The following is a 7,074-nucleotide window of genomic DNA, read 5'->3' as shown; positions in this document are numbered from 1 at the left end:
AAGTTCTTGGGAAAGACATGGTATATATTACCGAAAAAATAATATATTGGAAAAATTAGTAAAATAAGAAAAAATAGTTCATAGCTTTTCGGAGACAAACTTTTGATTTTTATTCTTGTGTGTTGTGAATAATTATATTGAAAGAATTTGCTTCTGATTAACTCATATTTCCTTACTTCTATTTTTTTATTTGTTTCTGATTCTATTATTTAGCCTCCCTTCAAAGTCCACATCGTCAAGAAAAGCTTGTCTAAGTATCGCTGAGTCACCTTAGCCCATATCTGCTTGGGGTTTGGTTCTCCTTGTCGGTCACATGCAGTAGGTTTTGGCATTCAGAGACGGATTGTCAAGGGGATGGACCATCGACGATTACGTATCATTCCACTGGATAGGTAAGGAGATGTTAGATTGACACGAGGTAGACCTTGTGTTAGCTTAGAACTGGTAACATCCCTTTGTAACAATATACAATATACATCAGTATATTCCCGTTTCCATTCGTCCTGACCCACTACTATAACTATTAACACCACCACAATCACCACCACCACCGGAATCATTCTCAATATTCTCATAACTAGTTATTCTCCTCGATGTCTTCAATAATTTTTTCAGTCTCTTAACAACTACCTAATTGAAGTAGCTTCCAGGCACTACCTAGGAAATAATAATGTTATTCAATTCTTAGTTGTATTATTTATCTATTATAACAAATTAGAATTGTATCAAACACCTTGTATTCAGTAAGCAAAAAACAACAACTCAAACATCTTATCTTCATACCGTTGGTAATTTATAATTTAAATCATTGGCAAGATTCATGAAGAATGCTATATATATCCTTTAGACATTATGGGTCATCATTAGTTTTCTCTATGATGACGCCGGTACCATCTACTTCCTAATATGTCTCCTTTCATTGTTTCTACACAAATACACTCTACGTTCATAAATACATAAAAAATATATGATGCTTAATTGCCCAAGTAGATATATGGCCTTTAAACCCAGTATAACATTTCATTTAGAGATTGGAACATCGCTATGTATTTTTAACCTACCCCACTTAATTATGTATCCTCATATAACTAAACTCGAAGCAATATTTCAGATCAACAATATTTCTTTCAAAGTTTATGTAACTTTTAACACACAATCTTGACCGAGTGTGAGATATAAATGATCTATCATGTGTATATATAATTAGCTCATTTTTGTTGTTTATTTTTTTTTTGTAGAAAGTATAGTACGTATATTTAAATATCAATTAAATAAAACTGTATAACATTTAATTTTGGAGATTGAGACGTTTGCTATATATTTCTGAGCCCACCTTATGATTAACTCAAAAAATTGAAGCCATAATTTATTTTCTTGTATACTTATTTATATGTACGATAATTATTGGAGACGAGACAATACGATGAAAAAGAAAGTTATTTCAATATGGTATAACCACACAGAAAAATATATCGTCATTAGAATGGAACATTGATCAGGGTGAGAGCGATGATGTGTTAGATAATAATCCCTTATTAATTTTATCAACGTTAGGACACCATCAGGATGACAATCATCAACAAACCTGTAAAGTGTTGGAAAGTGTGAAACTAAATCAGTATTTTATATTTGAACCTTCTCCATTATACTCCAAAGAAGGTAATTAAATATTTCCAGCTAGTGCAATATTAATGCAGTATCCGTCTGGCAGGACAGATATTTGTTTGAAATATCTCCTACTACTCGCACAATAATACCTACAGTTCTAATATGTCCAACCACACTAGGTAAATTAATTTGGCAAGATTTCCAATTCATATGAGAGTGCACAACTCGTGGATTATTTAGGGGAAACGTTTCTGATGAACCCACAACTAAACTTACTCGAGATATTTGGATGTAGAAAAGTTGGATGGATTTATGATCTCAATATTAAAGACATATCTGAATTCAATACAGTCAAAGAAGGCATATGTGTGGAATGTTCTGCTCCCGAAACTGTACCGAACATATAAGTAAGGGAACCTTCTTCTATCCATATTCACCTTATTTTTCATCTCGAAACTTCACTACACCGAGTAGTAGTAGTAACCACTTTTATAAAACAAATGTTCCATCCGATAGCAAGGCATTTTGTGTGTACGACGCATTGAATCTAAATAACCAAAATGAAATTAATAAATGCATAGAGGGATATGGTTGCTCATGTGACTATTACAGTGGCTATGTTGAGGCTCTAATTCCCACATTGGTTAGTTTGTTTCGTGAAAAAACTTGATTAGTAATGCCTGTGTGAAAATTGGCTATAAAACAAAGGATCATCATAGAGTTGATTTGGCTTATTATACACTGGAGAATGGTGGAAACCTTTACAGACGCACACTTACTATGAATTCGAACCCTTTTTCCAACCTCTAAAGTCTAAAGCCAACTCAAAATTAAAGAGTGATGTGGAATTTATTATAGATCAACCGTCTATAGCAAAGGTGCACGCTTGGGATTGGATGAATCGTCACATTAAGGCCGATCCACACCAAATGGTCCTTCGTTTGAGACATGACGAACGAGGAGATGATGCCTATTGTTCATAAGACGAATTTGATTAATCATTATAGGCGTCGTCAGGAAACATATCCCCTTGATGCCTGTCGATTAGCGGTTAATCCGGGATATGAAGATAAACCTTTTTATGAGTCGACTGACGATCGTCGACTTTCTAATGCTATTTGGGGTCATCCGATTGAATTCAGTCTTTACTCAGATAGTATCTGGAATGAAATTATCACCCTTAATCCCTTGGGTGTAACTGAGGGGTGGTATTTTCGTTTAACTATGCTTTCTCATCCAGGCCATGAAGTTCGATTAGACACCCATGGACAATTTAAGAACCCGGGAGAGGCTGCACCTAATGTGGCACCTTCTGATTATCATGATTTAGTTGACCTCCGGCAACCTATTGCCATCCAGGTATATTATATATTACTTATGAGGTTAATTCATAATAGGAGGTATTTATTGTTATCGGACATTACGTTCTTTAGTAAAAACCAAACAAATAAAAATACAACCCATTTTACATTTACTGTATGTCTGTAATGGTCTATTATCATTAATACGTTTTTTCCTCTTTATTTTCGTTTAAGATAACGCCAATTTCTTCGGGGATCTTGTAAATTAAATAAATAAATATTTTCGCCGTTGGCTTTCATTTTTTATTAATTTTATATGTCCAGTGAGTGCGATATGATGGAGAAGTGTCAGTGGATTTTTTATATGGTATGTCTGTAAACGATATGTCATTAATGTATATATGCTACTATATAAATATTCAAGGGATCGGCGACACATTTTTGTATATTGTGGGATAGTTAGAGAAGTAGTTGATTCTTCCACAGAAAATACATATGCAATATCAGGAAAGTCTAATAATGTACAACATTTATTATCTTTTGGGGGAAAGTAGGATGGTAGATACGTTGGCCTCGTTCAACAAAAAATGATAATTTTGAAGCATAATATGAACCAAAATATTTTCATTATTAGTATTGTTATTACGCTTATAGACGGTCATAGAATATGTGAAGATTCTCTTTCTATTGCCTTTCTCTTATGGTTTAGTGTCAGGTTTTTACTTATTTCAATCTGATTAGGTGAAAATATATATAAATCAATAAAAACAAAATAATAATACCAAGAAAAGTAAGAATAACGAAATATAAAACATCATAGAGACACATTTTTTGTATAATTAAACAACATTTATTCTAGTGACTATTCTTTGGGATGGTAAGTCTTGAGTGGGACTTTTCATAAATAATTGATAAAAAATATTGTAGGTATTATTAGTATTACACAATGATATGCCTGATAATACAATTTGATCTTCTCGTGGAGTTAACTGAAATCCCTCTTCATTTTCTCCATTATCTCTCTCGTGTGTGGGACAATTGTCTTTATTCATAGCACATCTCATACTTTCTATATCTCATTGCTGTGTACTGGGTGGACTAATAATACGGACGCGTTCCAACGAAGTTTGAATCATATTTGTCGATAAATGCTCAATACTATTAATTATTTTTGGTTCATTTTCTTGAAAAGGTTTTTCAAATATTTTTATTAAATTTTCATATTATTTTGTAATTTTAAAAAACTTTTTGGGATTCAACCAATATCGACCATAGGTGTTGAGTTAGGTGGTTAGGTGACCCCTAACGTTGGAGGTGGTAACACTTTCATATTTCAAATATGAAAAAATTAAGAGTAATTAAAAAAGCCAATGGCCAATATATATATATATATATATATATATATATATATATATATATATATATATATATATATATATATATATATATATATATATATATATTGGTGTATTCTGGCAGCAGGTTTTCTTTCAAACATGTTTCATTGAATATGACCGCATATTCTGTATTTATTATTTTCTGGTTTAGGGCTTCTATCCCTCTAACTATTTTCTTAGCATCAGGGCTTAATTGGAAGAGGAGTTCTCCAAAACTCATTTTCGTACTTTTAAGGTGAAGAAAAGAAGTGATTTACTATAGAGTGTATTACACTTATTTGTATAATTTGCACGACGTTTCGAACCTCCATGGTTCATTCTCAAGTGAACAGATCTTACAATACTAGTTGATTTTATACCCGCATTAGGTCAGGTGATAATACAATGAAGGTGAAAAACATGGCGGGATACATAAGGGATAAACATAGGGGCAATAAGCCTTCTGCAGCCCCTATGTTTATCCCTTATGTATCCTGCCATGTTTTTCACCTTCATTGTATTATCACCTGACCTAATGCGGGTATAAAATCAACTAGTATTGTAAGATCTGTTCACTTGAGAATGAACCATGGAGGTTCGAAACGTCGTGCAAATTATACAAATAAGTGTAATACACTCTATAGTAAATCACTTCTTTTCTTCACCTTAAAAGTACGAAAATGAGTTTTGGAGAACTCCTATTCCAAAAATAGTTAGAGGGATAGAAGCCCTAAACCAGAAAATAATAAATACAGAATATGCGGTCATATTCAATGAAATATATATATATATATATATATATATATATATATATATATATATATATATATATATATATATATATATATATATATATATATATATATATATATATATTATTAAATATGACCGAAAAAGTAAGATTAATAATTCTAACACGAATTTTCTCAATCTTTCGTACATTACGCTTCACTGTTGGAGGTAAATCAAAAACCAAATCTCCAGACACAAAACAGAACGCTTTAAAAGAGACTAACGTCGTCTATGCCTTCAAATGCCCACTTGGGGACTGAAAGCTCCAAAAAACCCAGTATATAGGCAAGACAACAACATCTCTTTCTAGGCGTTTAACGATGCATAAGCAACAGGGCTCCATTAAGGAACATATAATCTCTTCCCATAACCAAACCATCACCAGAGAAATCCTAGTAAACAACACAGAAATCATCGATAGATACAGCGATAGCAGGCGGCTTGACGTTTGCGAGGCACTACACATCAAGAAGTCAACACCAGCAATCAACAGCCAATTATTGCACAACTATATTCTACCCACCTCAAGACTCCGCTCCAATATAGAAGCATCAAGAAATATGGACCAATAGGCTTTCTACAAACACTTCTATTCAATACCCATTGTTTTCTGTTCTGTCTTGTGTTGATACTTTTAATACCCTATTAATATCCCCTGTTCTGTCTTGTGTTAATGCCACATCATCCTTCCCACCTCACTCAAATGTAGATATAATATCAGAGAGACGTAAGTTCAATCAGTTGTGTATTTGTGAAGTCTTTGAAAATGTAATAAGTTTTACGAAACGCGCCCGTGTCGCGTCAGACTAGAAATAAAAATGAATTTTGGAGAAGTGATTTTTGATTTACCTCCAACAGTGAAGCGTAATGTACGAAAGATTGAGAAAATTCGTGTTAGAATTATTAATCTTACTTTTTCGGTCATATTTAATAATATATGTCTACAGGAAAGACTGCTACCAAAATATACTAATATATATATATATATATATATATATATATATATATATATATATATATATATATATATATATATATATTGTGATGATAATCTCTTTCAAGAGAGATTGAGCCTGCTCTTCCCTATATCAGTCACGTCATTCTACAAGTACAAGATGCTACATTAAAGATACGTCCACCAGTAGCACAAAACTTTTGACCAGGAAGAAAAGCGTACCTTGCACCACCCGGCACACCGGCTCACTGCCCGTCGTCAACAAACTAACTACCCATTCTCCGCCTGCCTGCTCCTGATTGGCTGGTGTATCGCCGACAGCACACCTGCACCTGCACTCACGCCCTCTACCTGAGTCGACGTCTGGGCCAGCTCAAGCCGTCCCCCTCAGAATATTCCTGAGCTCTTAGAAGATGACATCTCTCTCTGGTATACTAAGCCCTGGCTGTCGTATACTAAGGGAGGTTGCAGCTATAGCCAATATTCTCAGCACCTGATTATTATTGTATTGCACATTATTTTATTGTAGAGTAAATTTTCATATCTAATAATTATTCATGTTTTGTTTGTTGACTTGTTTTGAATTTTACATAAGCCAAAGGATTGTCTTTGTTCATATTTTGTTTTCTAAAGTAATTCAAATTTCATTGTTTATATTTTTTTGTTTTGCGTGTCTTCCCATTACCTTACCACAGACAAACAGGCAAGCAGTCTCTTTTTTTTGTAAGTGTGACCAGGCATTGACACCTGCCATTGGAGGACTGCTGAACATCAACACTCCAACACTTTACCGTCACAATATCTATATATATATAACTATATATATATTATTAAATATGACCGAAAAAGTAAGATTAATAATTCTAACACGAATTTTCTCGATCTTTCGTACGTTTCTTTTCACTGTTGGTGGTAATTCAAAAATCAATTCTCCAAAATTCATTTTTATTTCTAGTCTGACGCGACACGAGCGCGTTTCGTAAAACTTATTACATTTTCAAAGACTTTAGTTTACACATACACAACTGAATAGAACTTACAC

The sequence above is a fragment of the Procambarus clarkii genome, chromosome 30 (genome assembly GCF_040958095.1).
Source record: "Procambarus clarkii isolate CNS0578487 chromosome 30, FALCON_Pclarkii_2.0, whole genome shotgun sequence".
Classification (NCBI taxonomy): Eukaryota; Metazoa; Arthropoda; class Malacostraca; order Decapoda; family Cambaridae; genus Procambarus; species Procambarus clarkii.
Note: the sequence above shows the minus strand (reverse complement) of the source record.